This window comes from Leptinotarsa decemlineata, unplaced genomic scaffold (assembly GCF_025532065.1).
Source record: "Leptinotarsa decemlineata unplaced genomic scaffold, Ldec_3_MD MMD2_tig00026307_RagTag_RagTag, whole genome shotgun sequence".
Lineage (NCBI taxonomy): Eukaryota > Metazoa > Arthropoda > Insecta > Coleoptera > Chrysomelidae > Leptinotarsa > Leptinotarsa decemlineata.
Genome location: NW_027412681.1, coordinates 18,562,977 through 18,579,215, shown reverse-complemented (window position 1 = coordinate 18,579,215; position 16,239 = coordinate 18,562,977). Strand labels below are relative to the sequence as shown.

General features: G+C 35.8%; 1 protein-coding gene and 2 long non-coding RNA genes across 3 annotated transcripts in view; all 3 read right to left on the bottom strand.

Annotated features, from left to right (window-relative positions):
• LOC111510728 (membralin) overlaps positions 1 to 16,239 on the bottom strand; it is a 422,685-nt gene that overhangs the window by 63,734 nt on the left and 342,712 nt on the right. The gene's annotated exons all lie outside the window — the stretch shown is intronic.
• On the bottom strand, positions 707 to 1,566 carry LOC141485155 (uncharacterized). The gene is made up of 2 exons (XR_012467046.1): positions 1,427 to 1,566; positions 707 to 1,306 (listed from the first exon to the last, which is right to left on the bottom strand). It is a non-coding gene; the product is annotated as an uncharacterized lncRNA (long non-coding RNA).
• Positions 2,660 to 8,334, bottom strand: LOC141485154 (uncharacterized). Its single transcript, XR_012467045.1, has 2 exons — positions 5,008 to 8,334; positions 2,660 to 4,887 (listed from the first exon to the last, which is right to left on the bottom strand). It is a non-coding gene; the product is annotated as an uncharacterized lncRNA (long non-coding RNA).

The following is a 16,239-nucleotide window of genomic DNA, read 5'->3' as shown; positions in this document are numbered from 1 at the left end:
AACGCTAAACCACATATTCCTGAAATGTCCGATCAATAAGATCCCGAACAGAGACTTGTATAATGATCTCATCCTCAAGGGCGTTGCTGTCCCCATGAGTATCACAACAATTTTACATGGTTTAAATCTTCCTATATTAAAAATATTAACACAATTTATAGAGCACAACAAACTCAAACTATGATGTTCCTTAATTCATTTCAGTTTCATTCATTTCCATCCCAGTTACATCTATAATCATTCCTATTGTTAGTACTATCTGTTTTTAAGCCCACTTATCCTTAGCACACGAAGATACACAGATGAACCAGAGGTCTCCGAAGAACGAATATATACCAAGAAACAATATGAATTGCAGCATGATCACCGATCAGACAAAGCTGTAACCCCCCGAATAGAGCTGGCTAAATGCGCCGCACGGAAGCAATAGCAAAGTTTGTTACATGATCTGCATAGCCTTATGATGATAGTATTTAGAGATTGAACAAAAATTCCACACACAGAATTCTGAGTCAAATTCACCGTTAAAATCGCTTAGATCTAAAATCTTTGGATTCAGATTTTCTTTACAACCACCAATCTTGATAAACGAGCCTTTGTTCGAGATTAAGCGAAAGTAACGTACAAGAATAATAACAAAAATCAGTAGCTAAAAAATAAGGAGAAATATTCACAGTTCTCAGATCATCATCAAAATGTCATTCAAAATTGTAACGGTCTAAATTTACTTGTAAATATTGTAGATATTGTTCGTTTATTTACTATGGAATCGACAGAATTGTCATTTATTGATGACGAACTTTTCGTCACAGCTAGGGACACATCTGGTTTGTCAGTGTGCCCGACCTACATTTTCAAAGAAGTTGTTACGTTTCAATTTAGCACTAGATCAAACTGCTCTTATGTGACCTTTCAAAACCACTACCTTACCTTTTAAGATCTTTATTCAGAGGATATTAACAATGTAATTCAGTTACAAGTTCATTTTATTCATTTAACATCATAGTAATGGGAATCTTCCGTTCCATAGAAAACCATACCTGAAATGTACAAGAATAAATGTATGCTCCCTGACTAACTGCTTTGACCAGTACTTACGCATTCTCCTATTGCCAATCGACGTTGGAGATCCGAAATTCCTCGCTAGGTTGAAATAGTTGTTATTGTTTGTTTCTCAGTTTTCTTCACCTATCATTTTTTTCAGCCGTTGTCTGCCTTATTCCCTATACCTTTCCGAGAATATTTCTTGCATAGATTGTTATTCATCACTTCCAGAAGGTTTACTGACATATTAGAGCCATATCGCCTGAAAAACAATATTAGTTACCTCTGGGTTTCTGAATACTGTTTGATATTTTCGGTAAATATTCTGCATAATATGAATGCTCTAATATTTGTACTGAAAGGGAAGGTTATGGCGACTTACCTTATATGTTTCTATTCCATCGCATGAATAAGGATTGGTAAATAGTTGAAAATAGGTTGGAACAATATATTTTGTAAATATTCGTAAACAAGGTTAAAAGACAGCTGTTGGTTGACATCTGCCGAACTTTCGTAGTGTCGTTCCGTCGACTTACACCGAACTAGTTCTACAGTTGTTCACGGGTGAGGGATTGATCGGTTACTCAAGTTGTCAAGGGTTGTTTTAGGGTTGCATTGCTTTGAGAAGGAGTTTTGATGGGTCATGGACTTGTTGATGATGTATCAAGTGGCTGTGGAGGAATTGTTAGATTTATGATGTTGTGCACAGCGCCCCCTTGGTGCTTGTAGTGTAGATTGGATGCACTGTGGCAACAACTGGTTAGCTGTCAGATGTGGCATTCTCTTAGTATTTGGAAGTTAGCCTTCGGTGAGCTTGGTTCGGAGTTCAAAGGGTATCATCAGACTGATTGTAGGATATATTTGGTTGTATTTGTGCCATCCTTCACGGGGATTATTTCTACAAGTCAGGATTGTATAGTGGAAGACTGATTGGTCATTTTGGTGTGGATATTTGCAGTCGGAAACTTAAGCTCTTTTGAGGATTTGTGGTGGATACCGAACTCGTGCCAGGTGGAAGGATTTCCGAAATTAGGTATGTCTGAATCACTGTCGCATCTCTCATGTGATCTTAGCTATGATATCACTTCTTCAATTCTACAACCTTCGTTTCTCGTCTCTAGATTCATAAGAAACAGAAGGCCCTCAGTCACTCATCAAGTCCCAGCAGGACTTCCGTGCAGAACACCGCACACGAAGAATCGTATAGAAAACCCCTTGGCCAGGGTAAGAATTTTACCATTAAATGTGTTTTAAATGATTTTAGTAATTTCTGGTTCCATCGTTATATCTCAACGGAATATTAGTATTGAAGAGAGGTTTCAACACTCATTCAATTTTCTTGATTTTTACGGATCATATGGTTATACAGGGCACCCAAAAATATATTCTTGTTATCTTGCTACTTTGCTTGATGAAAATATACCAGGGGTATTGATTAGTCAAATAGTCCTATTGAATGGGGGTTGAATCTCACCTTGTTTCATCTGATTCTGATTGAGAATTTTCTTCCGTAGGGTTTTTCTTCCTGCTTTTTCTTCCTGCTTTCCTTCCTGCTTTTTTTTTTTCTGTTTTTCTTCCTGCTTTTCTTCCTGCTTTTTTTTGTCTTCGTCAAGGGTTCCTGTTTTCCTTTATTTTCTTTCTGGATCTTATTTGGTGATCCATTACTGGTCCAGCTTGTCGTGCCCTACAGGGTGATCTATCTTGGTGGTGCTACAGGGTGATCCATCTCCGCCGTACTACAGGGTGATCCACCGGTGCTACAGGGTGATCTATCTTGGTGGTGCTACAGGGTGATCCATCTCCGGTGCTACAGGGTGATCCATCTCCGCCATACTACAGGGTAGCCTAACACCATATACCGGGTGGCCCAAAAGGAGCACGCAAGTTATAATTGATTTAATTGAATATTTGTGATATACTGAGATATTTGAATAATTGTTGCCCTTATGTTTATTGATACCTGTTGATATAGTGTTTGTTTATCGTTTATTGATTAAGAGTTTGTTATTGATACCTGATTGACATAGATATTTGTGAAACGGAAATTGAGGTATATTCTTCCTTTCACGATTGCTGATTGACACCGATGCGCCTACGCCTGAGCTCACGCGACGCAAACGAGTTTGTCTTACCATCCGATACTAGTATTTACGATTTCACCTACTCAATTTTCGTGGTAGTTTTACTCGACGTATTGTAGTTTTTTTTTTTGAGCGTCGTTACTACCGTAATTTATGGCTGATTGAATTCGTGGTTAGATACACCGCGCTCTTGTATGGACATTTGAACATCGCGTAGTAGTGTGAATATTGCATTGTTGTCTTAGAAGCGTTGTTGGTTAATCCATGTAAGTTAGGATTACTGAATAAATCATATTGGGGATTTTTATCTTTTATTTCCAATATTAATTGGTAAGTTATTGATATTGTGAGTTACTTAGGGTATCTGGAGGATTAAATTTACCTGGCGCCCATTAAGATCTATTTGAAATTTGCTAAGTTGTTTAACCCACTCCCGTCTCCACTGTTTAGCTTAGCCGCGGATACCCATCTGTCTTATTTGTTACCGACAGATGATTTAGTCCCCTCTTGTGGTTTGTGAGGTGACATTTTGGCGCCCAACGTGGGGCCGCGTTAAAACAACGTCTTCATAGTTCTTTTTTTTATAAATTTGGGAAAAAATTTTTTGATAAATTTGAAAATTTTTTTTTGGATCTTTTTTTTTAATATTTTTTTATTTTTTTTGTGTCTCATTGGGATTGTTATCATGTCCCGCAAAATGCTAGTGAACCGTTTGAGTCAAGATGAGCTCGTGTATGAGGTTAGGGTTAGAGAAATTGCTACAGGAACTGTTCAAGAGATGCGGCATTCTCTGACGATGGCAATCAAATTAGATGAGAAGGGCACTTAAGTAAAAGCTTGTTTTTAAAGTTTTTATCATTATTTTATTGAACTATAGTATTGATGTTTTTATATATACATGAAAACGTGAATTTGTGATTGTTGACATGTCCTTGTTAAGTGTAACTGTAATATTGACGTTTTTGATAATGTATGTAATCTTTGTGCATTCTATTGATACCACTACGGAACATTGATATTGAAAAAAAAAAGGGTATCCCCGTGGACATATGAATTAAGAGATGAAGATGGTAATTATAAGGGGATATGGAATGCGAAAGACCTAAAGTCAGCTAGCGCTGATGAAAATTTACGCTAGTAAATTTTCTTGAGGCAAGGGGGGAATTGTAACGGTCTAAATTTACTTGTAAATATTGTAGATATTGTTCGTTTATTTACTATGGAATCGACAGAATTGTCATTTATTGATGACGAACTTTTCGTCACAGCTAGGGACACATCTGGTTTGTCAGTGTGCCCGACCTACATTTTCAAAGAAGTTGTTACGTTTCAATTTAGCACTAGATCAAACTGCTCTTATGTGACCTTTCAAAACCACTACCTTACCTTTTAAGATCTTTATTCAGAGGATATTAACAATGTAATTCAGTTACAAGTTCATTTTATTCATTTAACATCATAGTAATGGGAATCTTCCGTTCCATAGAAAACCATACCTGAAATGTACAAGAATAAATGTATGCTCCCTGACTAACTGCTTTGACCAGTACTTACGCATTCTCCTATTGCCAATCGACGTTGGAGATCCGAAATTCCTCGCTAGGTTGAAATAGTTGTTATTGTTTGTTTCTCAGTTTTCTTCACCTATCATTTTTTTCAGCCGTTGTCTGCCTTATTCCCTATACCTTTCCGAGAATATTTCTTGCATAGATTGTTATTCATCACTTCCAGAAGGTTTACTGACATATTAGAGCCATATCGCCTGAAAAACAATATTAGTTACCTCTGGGTTTCTGAATACTGTTTGATATTTTCGGTAAATATTCTGCATAATATGAATGCTCTAATATTTGTACTGAAAGGGAAGGTTATGGCGACTTACCTTATATGTTTCTATTCCATCGCATGAATAAGGATTGGTAAATAGTTGAAAATAGGTTGGAACAATATATTTTGTAAATATTCGTAAACAAGGTTAAAAGACAGCTGTTGGTTGACATCTGCCGAACTTTCGTAGTGTCGTTCCGTCGACTTACACCGAACTAGTTCTACAGTTGTTCACGGGTGAGGGATTGATCGGTTACTCAAGTTGTCAAGGGTTGTTTTAGGGTTGCATTGCTTTGAGAAGGAGTTTTGATGGGTCATGGACTTGTTGATGATGTATCAAGTGGCTGTGGAGGAATTGTTAGATTTATGATGTTGTGCACAGCGCCCCCTTGGTGCTTGTAGTGTAGATTGGATGCACTGTGGCAACAACTGGTTAGCTGTCAGATGTGGCATTCTCTTAGTATTTGGAAGTTAGCCTTCGGTGAGCTTGGTTCGGAGTTCAAAGGGTATCATCAGACTGATTGTAGGATATATTTGGTTGTATTTGTGCCATCCTTCACGGGGATTATTTCTACAAGTCAGGATTGTATAGTGGAAGACTGATTGGTCATTTTGGTGTGGATATTTGCAGTCGGAAACTTAAGCTCTTTTGAGGATTTGTGGTGGATACCGAACTCGTGCCAGGTGGAAGGATTTCCGAAATTAGGTATGTCTGAATCACTGTCGCATCTCTCATGTGATCTTAGCTATGATATCACTTCTTCAATTCTACAACCTTCGTTTCTCGTCTCTAGATTCATAAGAAACAGAAGGCCCTCAGTCACTCATCAAGTCCCAGCAGGACTTCCGTGCAGAACACCGCACACGAAGAATCGTATAGAAAACCCCTTGGCCAGGGTAAGAATTTTACCATTAAATGTGTTTTAAATGATTTTAGTAATTTCTGGTTCCATCGTTATATCTCAACGGAATATTAGTATTGAAGAGAGGTTTCAACACTCATTCAATTTTCTTGATTTTTACGGATCATATGGTTATACAGGGCACCCAAAAATATACTCTTGTTATCTTGCTACTTTGCTTGATGAAAATATACCAGGGGTATTGATTAGTCAAATAGTCCTATTGAATGGGGGTTGAATCTCACCTTGTTTCATCTGATTCTGATTGAGAATTTTCTTCCGTAGGGTTTTTCTTCCTGCTTTTTCTTCCTGCTTTCCTTCCTGCTTTTTTTTTTCCTGTTTTTCTTCCTGCTTTTCTTCCTGCTTTTTTTTGTCTTCGTCAAGGGTTCCTGTTTTCCTTTATTTTCTTTCTGGATCTTATTTGGTGATCCATTACTGGTCCAGCTTGTCGTGCCCTACAGGGTGATCTATCTTGGTGGTGCTACAGGGTGATCCATCTCCGCCGTACTACAGGGTGATCCACCGGTGCTACAGGGTGATCTATCTTGGTGGTGCTACAGGGTGATCCATCTCCGGTGCTACAGGGTGATCCATCTCCGCCATACTACAGGGTAGCCTAACACCATATACCGGGTGGCCCAAAAGGAGCACGCAAGTTATAATTGATTTAATTGAATATTTGTGATATACTGAGATATTTGAATAATTGTTGCCCTTATGTTTATTGATACCTGTTGATATAGTGTTTGTTTATCGTTTATTGATTAAGAGTTTGTTATTGATACCTGATTGACATAGATATTTGTGAAACGGAAATTGAGGTATATTCTTCCTTTCACGATTGCTGATTGACACCGATGCGCCTACGCCTGAGCTCACGCGACGCAAACGAGTTTGTCTTACCATCCGATACTAGTATTTACGATTTCACCTACTCAATTTTCGTGGTAGTTTTACTCGACGTATTGTAGTTTTTTTTTTTTGAGCGTCGTTACTACCGTAATTTATGGCTGATTGAATTCGTGGTTAGATACACCGCGCTCTTGTATGGACATTTGAACATCGCGTAGTAGTGTGAATATTGCATTGTTGTCTTAGAAGCGTTGTTGGTTAATCCATGTAAGTTAGGATTACTGAATAAATCATATTGGGGATTTTTATCTTTTATTTCCAATATTAATTGGTAAGTTATTGATATTGTGAGTTACTTAGGGTATCTGGAGGATTAAATTTACCTGGCGCCCATTAAGATCTATTTGAAATTTGCTAAGTTGTTTAACCCACTCCCGTCTCCACTGTTTAGCTTAGCCGCGGATACCCATCTGTCTTATTTGTTACCGACAGATGATTTAGTCCCCTCTTGTGGTTTGTGAGGTGACAAAATGGATCCCAAAATAACTTCCTTGAATATTAGGCACGCCATGTATTCTCATATGACACGTATTTCCGTATAATTCTATATTTTGAACGTAGTTTTCTGGTGGAATATGGAAAACATTGCGACATTTCAATTGAAAAACCCAACAATGAAATAACAAGCTTCTTCTCTATATCTCATTCACAAGTGACCAAGTGAGAAATTGATTTCAACATTTTTCAGATATTTTTAGATTCATCATCAATTTTGAATATTTATAACTTTTTCTCAATTTCACTTATTATGATTAGCATCCAAACATCATTCTACGAGTTTTTAGATTGATAAATAATGAGACAATAAATACTTCGTTACTGAACTCTCTAAGTTGGCGCCAAGAACTGTGATTTTGGTGACGGGTTATACGCCACGACGCCATATAATAATGAAGGCAATCAGGACTCAAACCACGGACGTGACACCGACGAATTCTGTTTGTCCATAAACACTATAACCTGAAGATCATCTCCGGTCTAATGAAGTGAGTTGTTTACGAGGTGAGCCCGAAGAAATATAGACTTGGAAATAGAAATAATATATGTAATGCTTCTTATAATGAAATGTAACTTACATTATAAAGCGATTATTTCGACTTGACTGACTAGAATATATGTAGGGAAACAATACTGTATGATAAATTTAATTTTATACGACAAGTACTGATGATATTATATATACGATGCATCTCACTGTAAACCTGCATCTGAAATACATAAGAGCAATAATAAACGTTTGAGTTTGGAGTGTTTACATGAAAGACTAGTACTGAATGGAGTTTTTTTTAATATACTTTACTGTCCAAGAATAACAATTCTCATGACAAAGCATACAGTCACCATGATAACATGACAAATATACAGTTAGCAAGGAGATCATAAATACACATAAATTCACACTTACAATAAGCGGACATAATTACATATACAAAAGCAACAAAATTTACATCACTAAGCCAAATAACATTGAACAACAAAACTACGATGTGCCAAGTAAATGAATAAAGTAACATGCCGGAAAAACAAAAAGAAAAAATTTTTACAATTTGTACATGAAATTACAAGGACTACCTCTAAATATATAAAGAATTAGGCATACGTTATATGACCGCCGGCAAAGATAGAGATCTCAGCAAAAAGAATCCTGAAATTATTCTTCCAGGGTATAGTAAGCCCTCCCAACTATTAGCGTTTTTACAGATTTTCTGAACTTTTGATGCCACACAAGGTTAAGGGAAGGTGATTGAAAATTTTCTTGCCCTAGCAATGTCGTATAGCGTTCTTATCATCCTGTTCTCTAATCATCCTTTATGAAATGTCATGGTGTTCTTTTTAACAACCTTGGATTATTCAAACACCTAACATTTGTTATAAAGAGATCATACGGACTGAAATAGAAAACTTAGAGATTCATCAAGATCTAAATGTATGATATATCAATACTACCTAACACGTGATAAGTTGAGGAGTTCCGTCAATATTGGAGTTAATTCACCAATCCATTTCAATAATTGTTTCGCTCCTTTAGAGCATTTGCTTTCAAGTCTCCGGAACATTCTACCTTATATATTGCGTTCGTCCAATCTTTACATACCTCCTTTCAACAATCTTGGTTCCTACATCAACTTGTACATTTATATTTGCAGGATATTTGAAAAGAAATTCAGCTGAACATAGTTTGGGTTGTCCATAAATTGCTTGATGCACTTAATCATTCTGAGCTGATTGCTATCATGTTGAAGCAATTCTTCAGTTCTTCTATCAGACGACCCATTTGTAAATACTCTTCCATTAGTGTACCCAAATGTTTTTCTCAGTACTATCCATTTTTTTTCTGATCCAATCCTATACCACACATTTTGAATCGTCCACATCTGGCTCAGGGGCAATATAGAGAGCTAATGATCCGTGTCCGAAACACTCATCAGCTACGTTATTGGCTGTGAGTTCTGAGTGTTCAGGGACCTACCATTTTATGGTCAGCCAACTTCCACACCAGTCTCGATGTCAGTTTTCGATTCATCAATGTCCCAACTGCAGCCTGGCTGTCTGTAAGAATATTGATCCGCTCTGATATTGTTGAAACCTTTAAATAATTTAATTTGTGCATTGCAAGCTTGTCTACACTTCCCTTCAGAATACTGATGTAATAGTAGATGTAGATGTAATATGAATTTCTGACTGCATAGTATATTCCAGCAGTCCTATGTTCGGTTTTCAACCTAACTGCTTACCAAACATGGTATCAATTCGACTGTTCAGCATCCCTCGTTCACAGTTTGTGAGTTTTACAGAAACAAACAGAAAACGCTATCAACATATTCATTTTCTGTGAGTTCGTGCCTTAAATACAGAAGAGCACATAAAACTGATGATCACTATTCCTTTTTATATATAAATAATAGCTCATTTTCTATTATACCTGTAAAGCAAAATCACGACTGTTTCAATTCCATAACACGTTTCGAATTAATGAAAAAACGAAATATTAGGGTGTAGTTATTAATTCCACTCAATTTTAGTATACTCAAACGTTTAATCAAGTCATTGAAATGTAATATCAAAGTTTGGGGTTCAAAATTATTCATCAAATATCTGAACAATATGCTTTCGTTCAATTTAACTCCTAGTCCATTCGAATTCCACGTTGAAATTGGACGGAAAACTCGGAACATCTCTAATTAGTATGTTTTAAAAATCGAGAGATACTTTCGACGAATTGTCTCATGGTTTTAAATCTTTTGAAGGGTCGTCCTGGAAACTCCATTAAATAAACTTTTTTATTGAAATGAATTATGTACAGAGAAAAATGTTTTTCTGAAAAAGTCACTTCTTTGAACGAATCACTGGCTCGCAAAGGAGGAATTTTTTCGAAACTTATTCGTTACATTCATTTTCTTCAAGGGTATTTCTGTTTCTTAGAAATCTGGAAAAAGTAAATCATGAAATTTTGATTAAATTCCGTCGACATAAACTTCAATTAAACATAATAGTAACGTAGAAAAATGAAGATTTTTTTTATGACAAATCACAATCACAAAAGGAAAATTCTTGAGGCGCTCTGAGCGCAGTGCTTGTGCAGAAGTAGCGATTCACGTCAGATTTAAATCGCTGGAGATTAAATTCTTTTGGAAAAACGTTTTCAGGAAGTTTCTTCCACATGAACGCAGTTCTCCAAATGAAAGAGTTCTTGAATAGTAAAGTTTGAGGTGTACTGCTATCATTAGCAGTACACCTCATAGCATAGCAGTTGCTATCAGTATGTCCAACTTAATCGGCATCGGCTATGACCAACAATACAATGCGGTATTACGAGAGTTTTAATACCATTCTCAACATACCTGCGTTGTTGACGAAAAACCACTATCGAGTGGTAAATGTTAAAGCTGTTGTGTAGAATGAGACATGCCTAAGTTTTTGGATCTACTCGGAAGATCATTAGACAGATAAAAATTAATAGCCGTGATGCATATAGTGCTAGTCAAAATATATTTTCTGTGCACCAGGTGGAACGAAAATAGAGAAAAGCGAATGAAACATCAAAAATCACTGGTTTGAGAATGCATTCGCTACTCTCTAATCTTGATATCAAACCGGCTTGCCTCAGAAAGGCAAGTAATATTGAAATGCAGGCTTCTCAGAGCACACTAATCTCGGACACGAAGATCATTCACCCCAGGGCGGAGAGGAGTGGTTTTTCGTTATTTATTGGTCGAAACTTCGGATACAGGGCCTAACTCGCAACCTCACAATATAGAAGGCGGTATCGTGGTATCATGATATCGAACCTTTGAAAAAAATGCCAGGACGTGCAAGACCATTCCAATGTTAAAAATAATGAGTTCACTGAAATATAAATAATATTTAGACAAAGTTGAAAAATATATGTTATCTTGGATTGAAGAAATACCCACTAAGGCAGGGTCAGGGCATAAAATAAGATTTAATACCTAAATGACTATGGAAATATTCATAAGCCTTGTTTCTCCTAACTTTTCAATCGAATAAGAAATATATCGAAGTTATTCATTGAATATAGTTTTGTTTCGTCTCTGTTTTATCGTATACAGGGTGTTTCAAATTCGATCCTCACCATTGAGATCTCGGAAACTATGAAAGATACGAAGATGGTTAAATTGGGGCAAAGTTGCGCACTTACCTAACTAACAATATGCCGTTGAGAAAGTTCGGAAATTCTGAGTATATCCGGAGATATCCGGAAAAAAACAAAATATCGGAAAATGGTTTTTATTCTCTTCTGGCTTGATATTTCGAAAGATTCGAAAATAAATTGCACTTCCATATTGCCACTTTTTCCTGCTATATAATGGTGTTTTCAGATTTGATGTCCGACATTTCGTCTTCATGCCACCATCATCAACTTTATGTTTTTATGTTTTCTTATGGGCGCTACATTGGATTCTTACTGTTTTGAATAGAACCAGATTTTACCTGTGCAATGATGTATCATAAATTATCATTATTTTTCGAAAAATAGGCTTTGACTTTGATCTTTCTAAATTTGACTTTCAATTTGTTACACTCAATGACATTTTGTTATTGTACAAGTCATTGAATTTTTGGCGAAAAATGGCTTTCACGAATGAATAAAAAAGGGATATGATACAAATTTATTACAAATACGATAGAAACAGTGTCAGGACATCGGAAATGTATAGACTAGTATTCCGAAAGACGACAACCAAATCGAACTATATTCAAGTTTTTGGATCAAAATCTCACCGAGTTCATTCATTTGAAAAGCCGAGGAAAAAATACGGAGACAGAATGGACCAGGAAACTATAGAAAATTTGGTAAATGAGGTATGTATGGGGTAAGTTAGACATTGTTTGTACAATTTATTTTCGAATCCTTCGAAAAATAAAACCAGAAAAAAATAATAATTTTCCGAAATTTATGTTTTTTCCGGATATCCCAGGATATACTCAGAATTTCAGAACATTCTTAACGGCATATTGTCAGTCAGGTAAACGTGCAACTTTGCCCCAATTTAACCATCTTCGTATCTCTCATAATTTCCGAGATCCCAATGGTGAGGATCGAATTTGAAACACCCTGTATTGATCGATTTATGGACAAGAGAAATCTAAAGTGAAGTAACATTATAAAATTCACTTTATTAATGTTTCCGATAGACGATAACACAACTCTATTCTCGGTCGCAGAGTACATATTCAAGATCTTTCGATGAAATATACATCGTTAATCCAAAATCAGTAACCGGACCCAATTAAGCGATTGTTAATTTTAACGACATTATTGTTTTAATTAGCGCCGCCGAAATCATAAGGTCTGGTCAAATGTGCCTTTAACGATTACACGAGGCTACGAATATGGTTTTGAGGATGTTTATTGCTTGCTCTGCGCTGCGGCCGATAATCGAAATGCCATGTCGTTGCATAAAGATAAGGGGGGATGCAGTTCGGATAACCGCGGGTGCCATTCGCAGGTCCGTGCTGAGTCGCTATGATGAAATTAAAACGGTGACACATCAATAATGGAAAACAGTATTACCAGATTTACCAATAGAAAAATATCTAACCTAAAAATGCCCACATCAGAGACTCATTCCAATTCTGACTCGTGAGAAGAGTCTAAATCAAAGTCTGATTGTTTTGAAAATGTCCGAATAGGACGAAACTGCAGTAATATAGGAAGTTTCAATTCTTATTTTTCAATTGCATGTTGATGGGTATTGTGTGGAATTGACTGATAAAATAAAAAGGTCAAGACTTCATATAGACTACAACTTCAGATTTGTTCATCAAGTCAATACTCTCATTCAAACAGACACTATCTTGGTAGGTCACTCAAAATTACCCTTTCAGACGTTCTGATTCTATCTATGTTCAATTATTACGATATCGTCTATGCCCCTCGTCTTGATTCCACAACTGCAAAATACCTGCATTAAACCAATATTTAGCATTAATTACAGAGATATGTGACCGTTTCAATCAATCAATCAAATTGGTTAAAATGCAAAACAGAAGAGAATTGCATACTTTTTTTCCATACTAGTAGCACCTTGAAGTTACAGAATTGGTAAGGAGTGAAATGAACAATTGAGAATCTTATTTATTGAAACATAACTTTATTACTTCGAAAAACTTCATGCATTTTTTATAAGAATTTTAAAAAAACTCTTCATATGCCATCTCATCAACATAATTGTTGGTGAGTTGATATAGTGTAAAACTGCCTACTAAAGTTGGCATATATCGCAAACAAATACTTTTGTTGTATTTCATCAGTTCGGACTTCCATTGTCATAATAATATAAACTGATTTGGAATCCCCGAAAAAAAAAAAAAAAAATAACATACAAGCAACAACCAAAAAAAATAAAAAATTGAAATTTTGATAAAAGCTGAAGATTAAAAAATATTATTGAATGTTTTTTGTTAATATTTTTTTATTTTCAGCTTTTATTAATATTTCAATTTTTTATTTTTTCAGTTGTTGCTTGTATGTTATTTCTTTGTCATTTCAGTTTTTTGTTTAATAAAATTGTTATTTTCGGTTAATCTTTTTTTTTTCAGAGATTTCGAATCAATTTATATTATATTAGACAAGGGAAGTCCGAAATGATGAAATACATCACGAAACATTGTCAACCACCTTCAAACAAATACTTTTGTTGTTTTAGATACGCCGGCGCATTCGGTCTCAGCCCATTGCAAACAAGTCTGACATCGTACCCGCATGTATCTCCCGCACGAGAACGGGAATATAATTTGTTACAAAATATACATACAACATCATCCTCGTTGTGACTTTCAATCTCCAAATCGTTACTATCCTTTTCAGAGTCTTCAGGTATTACGATCGTTTTTGCAGCTCGGGTGGATTTCCTTAGTGCTTGCGCTATCTTGTCAGCAACTAGCTGCTTGACTAAGTCAATATTTGGGATGGTATTATTAATTCCCTATTTTCATTTTTTTTCTATTAACAGGTCTTTCGCGTTACAGAGAATACCTGTGAATCGAAGCTGACGCTTTAGGTAATGGTGATATTTCTGCCACAGAAATACTCCCAATTTCTCTATTTTCATCGAAATCACCCGTATTACTCATTACACCTGATGGTCGTGGAGCAATAGAAACAACTTCTTTCGTCCGTTCTCGCTGGATACTTTCATCATTAGGTAAATCAGTAACATCGGCAGGACAAAACATCTCGTCAGGAATGACATTTGCAGTAAAGGGGCAAATGCCTGTTGAAGAGAAACCATTTGCTTCAGCAAATTTTGTAAATGTTCAATCCATTTTGAAAATATATCGCTATTCATCCAGCTTTTCTCTTGAGTCAGTCCTTTCGCTCCAAGTGGCGCATGATCCACTAACTCGTTTTTCATATTTTTATAGGGGTGAATAAAAGAGGGCGGCATCAATGACCCAGTGGCATTTATACAGCATACTACTGTTACATGTTGCCCCCTTTCAGCACTACTTAGAACACCCACTTGTTTTCGGCCTTAAGAAGCGAAGATTTTAACATTTTTAGAAGGAACAGTTTCAAACGAGTACTGATGAATGACATCTGATAAACGTTGAAAATAATTTCCAATTTGCACTTTGTGGAAAGAACGGGCACGAGCAGCAGAAGTTAATTCTGGTGTTCTGAGCGATACGAGTACAGACGGATTCCGTTGCCTAAACCCTCCTACTCAGTCCTAGGCAATCATTTCGTAAATCAAAAGTTGACATCCTGAAGAAGCTAAGTTTCCAAAGTTTTAATGTGCTCTGCTAGCTCAATTTCTAATTCTTTGGAGAAAGTAATTTTGTGGCCTCCCAGATAACCTTTGCCGGCACCTTTTGAGTTAGCACCTCGACGTCTCAACGTAGAAAAAGGAACAATTCTGTCTGGATGATTTTCTCTTGTACCTACCCATTATTGTAATAATCAATAACTATTTTGGAAAGAAGCCATCAAATTAACAAAATAAATATGATTGTATGAGATGGCATACATACTTGTATGAGAAGGCATACGCTGCTATCTCGTCCACACAAATAGTATGCCATCCCAGACACAAATACAGAAAAATCATTTTCCTAACTTATATTTCAGTAGCTTTGTTTTAACGACACCCTAATACACTAATTAAGCCACCAAAGACACAAATACGTATTGGGACTTACCTTAATTTCAAACAACAATCAATAAGGAGGCAACTTCTAATCAGTTCATAAAAACTTTTATGAGGCCAAAATTGACTGACTAGCCTACTGCCGCCAAAACGAATCTAACGCATGGCTTTTGCACACTGTTGCCAAATGCTCAAGCATGATAGTTTTCGGATAGAACAGCGCCAAATTTAAATAGGTTTGAATAAAACACTTGTTATGCCGTCTCAGCCAGTATGCCATCTCAGGCATATCTCCCCTATTTAGTGAAAAAATTTCTTACCAGACATCAGATATACATCCATACATATACATCTGAATTATACAGAAGAAAAGTATCTTCTGTATAATTCAGTGTTCATATAGAAGTATTTGTTTCGAAAGAATTATTTTCTTTCGTGTAATTCAATGTTTATATGAAAGTAGCTGTTTCAGGAGGACTTTCTTCCAGTTTGTGTCTGAAAGTTACTTCTTTGCATGATCTACACATTCATGTATAGAGTTTCAAATTGATTACTTCCTTCCTTTCTTTGGAAGATTCTCTCATCCCTTTTTTTGTATCAGATGGAGTAGTAGAAAGCCAAAAACTTTCTTTCACAAAAAATTGTTAAACTAATAAACAATTGAATAATAAATAAAATTTTTTTTTGCCAAACTATTTGAAAGTGTAAATTATGATTTTTGAAAGCAAAATAATTTCTTAACTAATTATTTAAACAATCGAAATATAAAAAAATCGATTTTAAACAATTAAAAATTAAAATTGAGATTTTTCTTTAAATCATAATCATCTCGAGACAACAAAATATCAGAAAAAATTT